We start from the raw sequence: 12967 nt of genomic DNA, 5'->3' as shown, positions 1-12967 counted from the left end.
ATCCATGCCAAAGAGCCAGCCTGCAGAGAATGTGGCCAGAGACCTGGGAGTGGCTGGCCCGCTCTTGCTCCAGGTCTCGATGAGACATGCCTGCCAACCCACAATTCAAAGAAACAAAAGACTCAAAACCTCAGGAAGGAGGCCATTAAGGGAACGATCCCTGGAATGGCCTGACAGAGGGACAGATAGATGCACAGATGGCTGTTTGGTCTGCAGATGCAATTAAGAACTCTGATCCCGGGAAACCTGGGTGATTCAGTGGTTTAAATGTCTGCCTTCAGCTTCAGTCACGAGCCCAGGGTGCGGGGATCTAACTCCGCACTGGACTCCTTGCTCAGCGGGGACACGCTTCTCCCTCTGCCTGCTGCTCCCCCTGCTTGTGCACACCCTCTCTCTTTCATTGACAAGTAAATAAATACAATATTAAAAAAAAAAAAAGAACTCTGGTCCATGCCACATGCTCCAGGGCTCCAGGAGGGTCTGAGGCATTAGGCATGAGCCTCCCAGTGGACCCCACACTCCACAGAGCTGGGGGACTCACAAGAGGCATGGGGACGCGGAAAACAGTGGCCAGGGTAGCCGTGCTGCTGAGCGTCCCTAACCAGAAGGTAGAGGCCTCCCCCAGCTGGGGCTTGAAGAATTTCCTTGAGGGAAGCAGCTCCTGGTTTTCCCCCCAGGATAGCTGAAGTTTTATCTAAAAGACCCATCTTAGGCCTCTCAGGAGCCCCAGGCAGTCACAGCTTCTGCTGGATGGTGCTGTCTTCAGCAGGGAACGCCTGCCAGGACAGGGGAGGATGTGCCCCCAGGATGATACCCTTGTCAGGGAACATGGCCCCAGGGCTGAACAAAACCCCGTGCAGCAGATAGACTTCCAGGGGTCAGGCCCAGCCAGGAAAGGCCCACAGCTTTAATAGCTTGATGTGAGGTTGGTGCGGTCCGATCTTGGGGTGCCAGAGAGACCTGGGGCAGGGGACATGCGCTGCAGAGAGACCTTAGCTGGCTCTGGAAGGAAGCTCGCAGGTGGTGGGGTGCAGGAAGGTGAGGGAAATAGGCTGTAGGGTGGGGAGGAGCGTCAGTGACTCCCTCAATCCAGAGATGGATTTGGGGGCCCCATCCCGAGTACTCACAGACTGCCAGCAGCAACCACCCCTCCCTCACTTAACCTACTTGGATGAAGTTCTGGAGTCAGCACTTGCTGGACGTGGCCTGGAAGCCCAGCCTGGCCCAGCCCAGGTGCTAGGGTCCCAGACCAGACAGAGGGGTGGGTCCTGTCTCGTGGGAGAATTAACAGGCACTTCTGCATGATGAGGCTTTTGAAGAGAGGGTCTGTCAGGGGGTGGGAGTCAGAGAGGCTGGAGCCGGGAAAGCCAACAGCTCCCACCTCAGAGGTAATACTGAGCTGGATCTTTTTTTGTTTTTTAAGATTTTATTTATTTAAGAGAGCAAGAGTGAGAGAGAGCCAGAGAGAGACAGAACATAGGAGCAGGGGGAGTGGCAGAGGAAGAGGGAGAAGCAAGCTTCCCGCTGGACAGGGAGCCCGATGTGGGACTCGATCCCAGGACCCTGGGATTATGACCTGAGCCAAAGGCAGATGCTTAACGGACTGAGCCACCCAGGCACCCCACCAAGCTGGATCTTGAAGGGAAATTGCCAGAGCTCAAGGATGAGAAGCGGAGGGCACCCCGAGCAGGGGCATGGCATGGGCAAAGGTGAGAAGGTGTGTGCAAAGGGAAACAGAGACGGGAATTAGGTGCGCTCCTGATGACAGGTTCTTTGAGGGACCCAACACTGGGACAGAAGATGGAGCCTCTTTGGGCTGAGGCCTCACTGCCTGGACCTCTTGAGGGCAACTCAGGTGTGGGGGTTCCCTTATCCCTCACCTCAACCTGGAATCTTACTGCTCTACAGAAAGAAAATAAGGCAAAGAGGAAAAGAAGCCATGTTTCAGAGATGAGCACGTGTGTGTCCTGCCGAGAGTTCTGCGGCCCACATGTTGGAGCTTAGTTGGGCCAGAATGGGCTCAGAGATAGGCTCTGTGTCTGCTGGACAAGACCTTACCTTGGGGTCAGCCATCATGGTTGTCAGTTTCCACCCAGCTACCAGCCCAGGGTGGGGCTTTGAGGAAGTCACTGTCTGTCTAGACCTCAATTTTTCCATCTGTTAAATGGCATTACTGATGCTCTAGGCTCAAGGCCACTTAATTAGGAATCTGTGCCCTAGAGTTTCCCAAGAGATCTTGATCTTGCAGCAAACTCCGTAACTGCCACAAAAGCCCACCAACCAAAGACCCCCCCCCCAGGAATACATCTGTGGTTCAACAAGTTGGGTTGCTTGCTTGTTGCAACAAGAGACAGAGCACACGGTGGGCAATAAGGGGATGTCTCAGTCTTAGGTGTTAGAGAGGATTCTTCTAGGATTTGGGCTGGTGTTAGGTGATTTGGTGGCAGGATTGAGGAAGCAGTGCTTTGCTCTGGGTTGGAAGAAGGGCATTCTATGTTCGATAATCTTTTTTTTTTTTTTTAAGATTTTATTTACTTACAAGAAAGAGAGCACAAACAGGGGGAGCGGAGCCAGAGGAAGAAGCAGGCTCCCCACTGAGCAGAGACCCTGATATAGGACTCAATCACAGGATACTGGTATCATGACCTGAGCCAAAGGCGGATGCTTAACCAACTGAGCCACATAGGCGTCCTTTTGATTGGGTATCTTCATAAATCTTATCTAGAAAGAGAGAAGACTAGAGTGAGGCTAAAGTTGAAACTGGTAAAGGGGAGCCTGAGTGGCCCAGTCGGTTTAGCATCCAACTCTTGGTTTCAGCTCAGGTCATGATCTCAGGGTTGACAGATGGATCCCTGGTGCAGGCTTTGGGAGTCTGCTTGAGTTTCTCTATCCCTCTGCCCCTCACTGACCCACCCAGCCTGCACTCACATGTGCATGCACTCTCTCGCTCTCTCAAATACATAAATAAATCTTGTTTTAAAAAACAAATTGATAAAGAAGCAGCCTATTAGCCAGGTGAGGGGAACTATCTGGTCACTTCTGTGGCTTGGACAGTGCTCATGTTCTGTCTGTGTTCAGATGTGATTATGGAGCCGTCTCGTTTTTTGTCTTGACTGGTTGCGGTTGTGGAGTGGCCTTCTCTGAGGCCAACGTTCTGGGAAATTGTTTGTGTTCAACAGGAGGACACCCAAGGCTGGCTGTGAGTGCGAGTTCAGCTCCTGCATGTGGGTTTTTTTCCCCTCTTCCTGGGTGTGTTTGTAAGGTGAGAGCTTTGATCAGATTTTTCTGGGATGTCCCAAAGAAACAAATGCTTAATCTCTAAAATCACCTCTAGCCCAGACAGACTTTGAATGGAAGATACTTGTTCACTGATGGCCCCTCACGTGGCTTACCACATGTGACCTCAGTAATTGCCTCTGTGAAATGGGTGGCTTCTATGACAGCATCACACTGTGTGGGGAAGGGCATAACCACCCACAGAGGCTTCAACAATGCTAGTGAAATTAAATCACCCTGGAAAAGCCACTTTTTTGTGAAGTTAAATCCCTGAATCTTAAAACCAACATAGACTATTGAATGGCAGCAAGAAAGTCTGTTTGGTTTCTCTTGTGAATAGTAGCTTTTCTCTGTGTGTTTTTTTTTTAAGATTTTATTTATTTATTTGAGAGAGAGAGAGAGAATGAGCTAGCAGAGGGAGGGGTAGAGGGGAAGGGAATGAGAATCTGAAGCTGACTCCACACAGAGCCCGAGCCCAATTTGGAGCCCCAATCCCATGACCGTGAGATCATGTTCTGAGATGATACCAAGAGTCGGACACTTAACTGGCTGAGCCACCCAGGCGCCCCTCTTCTCTGTGCTTTTTAAAAGACTAGTATTTTTATTTGTCAGAGGTAGGCAAATGGAGAAGCACGCTCCCTATTGAGCAGGGAGCCCGATGTGGGGCTCGATCCCAGGATCCAGGGATGGTGACCTGAGCCAAAGGCAGATGCTTAACCAACTGAGCCACCCAGGGGTCCATTCTCTGTGCTTTTTTAAATGTCCTTTTTACAACCCAAATGGAGGTAAATACATACTTGTTTCTCTTTTGCCCCAACAATCCCACTTCCCAAAATTTGCCCCGAAGATACATCTCCAACACTGTGAAATTATATAGGCACTGAAGCATGATTAAGAACCGCAAAATAGGGGTGCCTGGGTGGCTCAGTGGGTTAAAGCCTCTGCCTTCGGCTCAGGTCGTGATCCTAGGGTCCTGGGATCAAGCCCCATGTCGGGCTCTCCTCCGCTGGGAGCCTGCTTCCTCCTCTCTCTCTGCCTGCCTCTCTGCCTACTTGTGATTTCTCTCTGTCAAATAAATAAAATCTTTAAAAAAAAAAAAAAAAGAACCGCAAAATACCGGCAACAATATCAGTTCCTATACGTAGGCAGTGTAGTCGAAGAGATTGTGGCCCATTCATTCATTCATTCACTCAGCAGAGTCCTACACAGCTCTAGAAAGATCAGTGCTATGAACTGATGAGGAGTGATTCCAGAACATATGTTAAGTGAAAAAAGGAAAGTGCACAGAAGCATCTGGACCTAGAGGGTATCACGCTAAGTGAAATACGTCCCACAGAAAAAGACAAATACTATATAATTTCACTTATACGTGGAATCTGAAAAACAGTAAACAAACAAACACAGAAATAGAGTCATAAATACAAAGAACAAAGTGTTGGTTGCCCAAGGGGATGGGGGTGGGTGATGGGTGAAATAGGTGAAAGAGATTAAGAGGTACAAACTTCCAGTTATAAAATAAAGAAGTCACAAGGATGAAAAGTGCAGTGTAGGGAACATAATCAATAATACTGTACTAACTTTGTACGGTGACAGATGGTGTGTTCACTCATCGTGGTGAGCGTTGCACAATGTAGAGAATTGTCAGGTATGGGGACGCCTGGGTGGATCAGTGGGTTAAGCCTCCGCCTTTGGCTCAGGTCATGATCTCAGGGTCCTGGGATCAAGCCCCACATTGGGCTCTCTGCTCAGCTGGGAGCCTGCTCCGCCCCCCGAGCCCCGCCCTGCCTGTCTCTCTGCCTACTTGTGATCTCTGTCAAATAAATAAATAAATAATCGTAAAAAAAAAGAATTGTCAGGTATGTTGTACACCTGAATCTAATATAAAATTGCATGTCAACTATGCTTCAGTTAAAAAAAAAGAGGAAGTAAAAGAAAGAAAGAAAAGTGGGGCGTGTGGCTGGTTCAGTCTGTAGAACGTGGGATCCTTTTTTTTTTAAAAGATTTTATTTATTCTTTGACACAAAGAGAGCACAAATAGTCAGAAGGGCAGGCAGAGAGAGAGAAGCAGGCTCTCTGCTGAGCAGGGAGCGCAATGCGGGGCTCCATCCCGGGACCCTGGGATCATGACCTGAGCCAAAGGCAACTGCTTAAACAACTGAGCCACCCAGGCATCCCAGAACATGGGATTCTTGGTCTTGGGGTCATGAATTCAAAGCCTCACATTAAGTATAGAGCTTACTTATAAATAAATAAATATTTTTTTTAAAGGGAAGAGTATCTACTGTATGCAACCTTTCATTTAAGAAACTAGAGGATTTAAGGAAACATGTATATTTGCATATCTTTGCAGAAAGAAACATAGGAAGGATAAACTGTTAAAGTTGTTTGCCTAGAGGGGCTAGGAGGGACCTGGTGAGAAAGAATAGAATGAAGAAAGGATCCGTCTCTGAGTATACTTGTAGGTATAGTTCTGACTTTGGAAATCACATTAATGTTTTACATACTTAAAAAAGAAATATGGGGTGCCTGGGTGGCTCAGTGGGTTAAAGCCTCTGCCTTTGGCTCAGGTCATGATCCCAGGGTCCCAGGATTAAGCCCCGCATCGGGCTTCCTGCCCAGTAGGAAGCCTGCTTTTCCCTCTCCCACTCCTCCCGCTTGTGTTCCCTCTCTCTCTGTCAAATAAATAAATAACATCTTTAAATTAATTAATTAATTAATTAGGGGCGCCTGGGTGGCACAGTTGGTTAAGCATCCGACTCTTGGTTTTGGGTCAGGTGGTGATCTCAGGGTCATGAGACTGAATGAACCCCATGGTGGGTCCGCCCTCAGCCCAGAGTCTGCTTGAGACTCTCTCTCTCCCTCTGTCCCTCCTTCCCCCAAATAAATAACTCTTTTTAAAAATTAAAATAAATAAATAAGTAAAATGGACAGGGATGGGGAGGACCCTAAAGAAGGAATACAAACAGAAACAAATAACCTTGATTGTATTCAAACACAGCCTCACAGAAGGAGAGCAGGAAGAACTACCCAGGGTAACTTTTAAACATGGTATCCAACAGGCTAAAGACAAAAGGGACTGTGACAAATATTGGCCCCTAGTTGGTAGACTTGTTTTTCACAGTAATATCAGTTAGTGAATCTGAAACTATTGAATGTGTATCTTAGAATTGAGATAAGTAAATTCTTGTGGATAAGGAGAATCAGGATACTCACTGCTGGAGAAGGGAGTTAAAAATACAGAAAAAGAAAAGTCTAGGATGAACATTGTGGTGTTGGATTGGTATTGTAGATGTCAGTAGGAACTCATAGATTTTAATATATAAGCAGAAAGACAAATGCGTGTATGGACTTACATATGTGTATGTGGATTTACTACATATATGCATCTATATTTATATCTTACCTTTGTGCTGTGAGAGGGCCTAGAATCAGCAACACTGTTAGAAGCAATGACTGCTTCTAGTGCCCAGATCTTGGTTTCCTAAATGCCATTCTCCATTAAAAGGAGAAACAAGGCTTCTTAGGGGGAAATGGCTGACCCCAGGGCCATGACTGTGAACATACAAGATGAGCCTGAAACATCCTGATGTGATCTTTAGAAAGATGTACTAAAAAGTGATAGAGTGGGACACCTGTATGGCCCAGTCAGTTAAGCGTCAGCCTTTGGTTCAGGTCCTGGGATCTGGTCCCGCGTTGGGCTCCTTGTTCAGCCGGAAGCCTGCTTCTCCCTCTGCCTGCTGCTCCCCCTGCTTGTGTTCCCTCTCTCATAAATAAATACAATCTTTTTTTTTAAATGATGGAGATATGTCAAAAGGACACAGGAACCAAATGGAGGAGACTCTCAGTGGCCAAATCTAGAACAGTTTGAACATTAAAATAAATAATGAGAGTTCTTTTCAACAAATGGTGCTGGACAAACTGGATACCTACATGCAAAAAAAATGAAGGTGGAATCATACCTCACACCATATGCAAAAATTAACTCAAAATTGATATAAAGGCCTTCTTAGAAGAAAACATGACATTGGGTTTGGTAATGATTTCTTGGATATGATACCAAAAACACAGGCAATGAAAGATAAAATAAGCAAGTTGGCTATGTCAACATTAAAAACTTCTGGGGTGCCTGGGTGGCACAGTCCGTTGAGCATCCAGCTCGGTTTTGGCTCAGGTCATGATCTCTGGGTTGTGGGATTGAGCCCCACATCAGGCTCTGTGTGGGCACAAAGTTTCTTTTCGGGATGACTGAAATGTCCTAAAAATAGGTTGTGGTGATCTTTACACAAGTTTCTAAATATAGTAACTACCATTGCATTGTACAACTAACATGGATGAGTTTTTTTTTTTAATATTTTATTTATTTATTTGACAGACAGAGATCACAAGTAGGCAGAGAGGCAGGCAGAGAGAGAGAGGAAGGGAAGCAGGCTCCCCGCTGAGCAGAGAGGCCGATCTGGGGCTCGATCCCTGGACCCTGATATCATCACCTGAGCTGAAGGCAGAGGCTTTAACCCACTGAGCCACCCAGGTGCCCCCATGGATGAGTTTTATAGTCTTTAAATTATATCTGAATTAATCTACTTTTGTAAAGATAGGAACAGGCTTTAACCTGTAAATTAAAAGAAGAAACCATGGGTCCCATAATAATACAAATAAACAAATGAATAAATAAAGACATGGGGAGGAAGAGAAAATTCTTCCTCACCATAAAATCCCAGCTATACATGTAAGAGAAAATCATCATTTGGCCATCATCTTAGTGGTAATTGTTTCAGGTAAGAATCACCAAGGGATGCTAAATTAGTTCGTGGAGGGATGCTTGGGTGACTCAGTCCTTAAGTGTCTGCGTTTGGCTCAGGTTATGATCCCAGAGTCCTGGAATCAAGCTCCTCATCAGGTTCCCCACTCAGAGGGAAGCCTGCTTCTCCCTCTCCCACTCCCCTGGTAGTGTCCCCTCTCTCACTGTGTCTCTCTCTGTCAAATAAATAAATAAAATCTTAAATAATAAAAAAAAATTAGTAAGTGAAAATTTGAGGAATGGTAGAAGAGTTACCTAATCTCAAAGTATGTCCCCACAAAATACTCATTTTTTAATGTTCTTCATTATTTTTTTAATTTTTAAATTAACATGTAGTGTATTATTCATTTCAGAAATAGAGTTCAGTGATTCATCAATCTTATATAACACCCAGTGTTCATTTCATCCCATGCCCTCCTTAATGTCCATCACGCAGTTACCTCATCCCCCAAACCTTCTCCCTTCCAGCAACCCTGTTTGTTTCCTAGAGTTGAGTCTCTTAAAGTTTGTCTCCCTCTCTGATTTCATCTTGTTTTATTTTTCCCTAACTTCCCCGATGATCCTCTATTTTGTTTCCTTTTTTAAGATTCTATTTATTTGAAAGAGAAAGAGTACAAGCTGGGGAGAAAGGCAGAGAGAGGAGGAGAAGCGGTCTCCCACTGAGCAGGGAGCCTGATGTGGGGCTTGATCCCAGGACCCTGGGATCATGACCTGAGCCAAAGGCAGACACTTAGCTGACTAAGTCACCCAGGCACCCCTTTCTATTTTGTTTCATAAATTCCACATATGAGTGAAATCATATGATACTTGTCTTTCTCTGACTAACTTATTTCATTTAGCATAATCCCCTCTAGTCCAATCCATGTTACTACCATGTTGTTGCAAATGGTATGAATTCATCCATGTTGTTGAAAATGGCAAGAATTCATTTTCTGATGGCTGAGTAATATTGTGTGTGTGTGTGTGTGTGTGTGTGTATCACATCTTCTTTTTTTAAAGATTTTATTTATTTATTTGAGAGAGCAAGAGCACAAAGCTGGTGGGGAGAGGGAGAAGGAGAAGCAGACTCCCCCAAAGCAGGGAGCCTGACACGGGACTGGATCCCAGGACCCTGAGATCATGACCTGAACCAAAGACAGCTGCTTAACTGACTGAGCCACCTAGATACCCCTATATCTTTTTTTTTTTTAAAGATTTTATTTATTTATTTGACAGAGAGAGAGAGAGAGAACACAAGTAGGCAGAAGCAGGTAGAGATGGGGGGGGGGAGAAGGCTCCCTGCTGAGCAGAGAGCCCGATGTGGGGCTCGATCCCAGGACCCTGGGATCATGACCTGAGCCGAAGGCAGAGGCTTTAACCCACTGAGCCACCCAGGCGCCCCCACCCCCATATCTTTTTTATCCATTCACCTGTCAATGGACATCTGGGCTCTTTTCATAGTTTGGCTATTGTGGACATTGCTGCTATAAACACTGGGGTGCAGGTGCCTCTTCAAATCACTGTGTTTGTATCTTTGGGGTAAATACCTAGTAGTGCAATTGCTGGGTCATAGGGTAGCTCTATTTTTAAGTTTTTGAGGAATCTCCATACTATTTTCCACGTGACTGCCAACAGTGTAAGAGGGTTCCCCTTTTTCTGTATCCTCGCCAACATCATTGTTTCCTGACTCATTAATTTGAGCCATTCTGACCGGTGTGAGGTGGTATCTTATTGTGGTTTCGATTTGTATTTCCCTGATACCAGGTGATGTGGAGCAGCTTTTCAAGTGTCTGCTGGCCGTTTTTACGTCTTCTTTGGAGAAATGTCTGTTCCTGTCTTCCGCCCATTTCTTGATTGGATTATTTGTTTTTTGGGTGTTGAGTTTGATAAGTTCTTTATAGATTTTGGATCGGAGCCCTTTATCTGATAAGACATTTGCAAATATCTTCTCCCATTCTGTTGGTTGTCTTTTGGTTTTGTTGACTGCTTCCTTTGCAAAACCTTTTTATCTTGATGAAGTCCCAGTAGTTCATTTATGCCTTTGTTTCCCTGGCTTTTGGAGTCGCGTTTAGCTAGAAGTTGCTGCAGTTGCGGTCACAGACGTTGCTGCCTCTGTTCTCCTCTTGGATTTTGATGGATTCCTGTCTCACATTTAGGTCTTTCATATAAGATACTCATTTATTTATTTTAAGATTTTATTTATTTATTTAAGAGATGAAGAGGGTGAGTGAGAGAGTACAAGCCGGGGGAAGCGGCAGAGCGAGAGGGAGAAGCCGACTTCCCACTGAGCAGGGAGCCTAATTCGGGATTCAAGCCCAGGATTCTAGGATCACAACCTGAGCGGAAGGCAGCCGCTTAACCGACTGAGCCATCCAGGGGCCCCACAAGATACTCATTTAATTACAAAGGGGAAATAGTAGCTTTACAGTGGAGAAACCTGGAAGGCACCACCTTAATCAAATGATCAAAGCTAACAGCAACCATTTTGCCATTAACCAATACTTTGAGCTTCCAGATATGCTGAGAAGAACACAGTCACTTCTGTGGAATTCCTGCCAAAAATGCATATTGCAAATCAAATCCTGAGGAAACATCAGATAAACCCAAATTGAAGGACATTCTTCCCAGGAACTGCCTGCCCTATGCTCTGCAAAAACATTAAGATCATGCAAGTTAAGAGAAGACCGAGACATTGTTCCAGATTGAAAGAGATTAAAAAGACCAGATAACAGAATGTATCTTGTGACCTGGGATTTCCTTTAACTATAAAAGGACACAGGTGAAATAGGTGAAGGGGATGAAGAGGTACAAACTTCCAGTTATAAGTCACAGGGATGAAAGGTATGGTATAGGGGGTATAGTCAATAATAAGGTAATAACATTGCATGGTGACAGATGATAACTACATTTAAAGAATAGTCCAATCACTGTGTGTACACCTGAGATTAACTGTAACATTGTATGTCAACTATACTTCATTTTTTTTTAAAGGACATTATTGGGGCTCCTGAGTGGCTCAGTCAGTTAATGTCTGCCTATGGCTCAGGTCCTGATCCCAAGGTCCTGGGATCGAGCCTGCATGGGGCTCCCTGCTCAGTGGAAAGCCTGCTTCTCCCTCTCACTCGCTCTCAAATAAATTAATAAAATCTTTTTTAAAAAGGACATTATTGGGGCGTCTGGGTGGCTCAGTGGGTTAAGCCTCTGCCTTCGGCTCAGGGTCTCAACATCCTCCCAGGATCGAGCCCCACAAAGGGCTCTCTGCTCAGCGGGGAGCCTGCTTCCCCCCCCCCCCCCCCCCCCCCCCCCCCCCGCCTGCCTCTCTGCCTACTTGTGATCTCTGTCAAATAAATAAATAAAATCTTTTTTTAAAGGACTTTATTGACACACTGCCTATGACAACTATAATCAAAAAGTCAAATAACAAAGTGTTGGTAAGGATGTGGATAAACTGGAACATTCAGACTCCGCTGGTAGGAATGGAAGAAAATGTCCTGGTTCTTAGTAAATTCATATTAAAGTATTCAGTTGAAAGGGTATCAAAACTGCAACTAGTATCAAATAGTTTAGAAAAGGGATGCCTGGTGTTTTGATCAGTTATATGTCTGCCTTTGGCTCAGGACATGATCCCAGGGGTGCTGGGATCAAGTTCCACATGAGACTTCTTGCTTAGTGGGCAGCCTGCTTCTCCCTCAGCCAGCCGCTCCCCCTGCTTGTGCGCTCGCTCTCTCTCCTTCTCTCTCCCTGACAAATAAATGAAATCTTAAAAATATATATAAAATAGTTTAGAAAAAATATAGAGATTAAAAAGAGATAGAGGCAGAGACAGAGACTAAGACAGAGGCTAAGCATTTTTTTTTTGCCAATCTAATAAGTGAAAAATGCGATCTCATTGCCTTAATTTGCATCTCTTTAATTACAGGGAGACCATTTACAACGCTCAGAAACCATAATCTGGAGTGACCACAAAGGCTAAAACATTTGACAGATACCCCTACCCTCTACAAAGCTCCAGTGATAAAAATATGAAACACCACATCTAGTAGATGTGAAATGATATCTAATTGTCGTTCTAATTTTTTTTAAAGATCTTATTTATTTATTTGACAGAGAGAGACACACAGACAGGCAGCACAAGCAAGGGGAGTGGGAGAGGTAGAAGCAGGCGTACTGAAGCGGGGCTCCATCCCAGGACCCCAGGGATTCTGACTTTAGCTGAAGGCAGACACTTAACCAACTGAGCCACCCAGGCGGCCCCACCTTAACATTTTAAAAAAAGATTTTATTTATTTATTTATTTGTCAGGGAGAGAGTGTGTGCACAAGCAGGCAGAAGCAGGCTCCCTGGGGAGCAAGGAGCCCAATGGGGGACTCCATCCAGTACCCTGGGATCATGACCTGCACCAAAAGCAGCGGCTTAACGACTGAGCCACCCAGGCATCCCTGTTAACATTTTTAAAGAGATGAAGCATCCATTTCTCTTCAACTGCCATTGAGATTTCCAAGGAAAGAACAGGTAATCCCATCATTTGTTTGAAGCCCCGTTTGTTTCATCAATCTGATTAGACCCTGTTTTCCTTAAATTCTTCGGGTCACGGTGGGATCCAGCTTGACCTGGGGTTCCTTCTCTCTTCCAACTTCTGCTAAACTTGCAGTAAGCGCCCAGAAAATTCCCCCTTTGTCATAATAAACCCCTCGTCAGCCTAGGGACAGAGTGGAGAGTCCAGACACTGCAGGGTTAGGGAGGTATACACCAGGTGCTGCCTAACTCCTCCATGTTGGTGCAGATGGAACCCAAAAGAAATCATTGTTGGGGGCACCGTAAGCGCTTTTTAAACATGCTCCCGGATTGATGCTCTGTACTAGCCTCCTAGTGCACAGGAAACCCTCACTACTAGTTGCTGGGGTCACCCTCAGG

Source organism: Mustela putorius, unplaced genomic scaffold (genome assembly GCF_011764305.1).
Source record: "Mustela putorius furo isolate JIRA1106 unplaced genomic scaffold, ASM1176430v1.1 tig00003903_pilon_pilon_pilon, whole genome shotgun sequence".
NCBI classification, from domain to species: Eukaryota; Metazoa; Chordata; class Mammalia; order Carnivora; family Mustelidae; genus Mustela; species Mustela putorius.
This window is presented reverse-complemented; position numbering follows the sequence as displayed.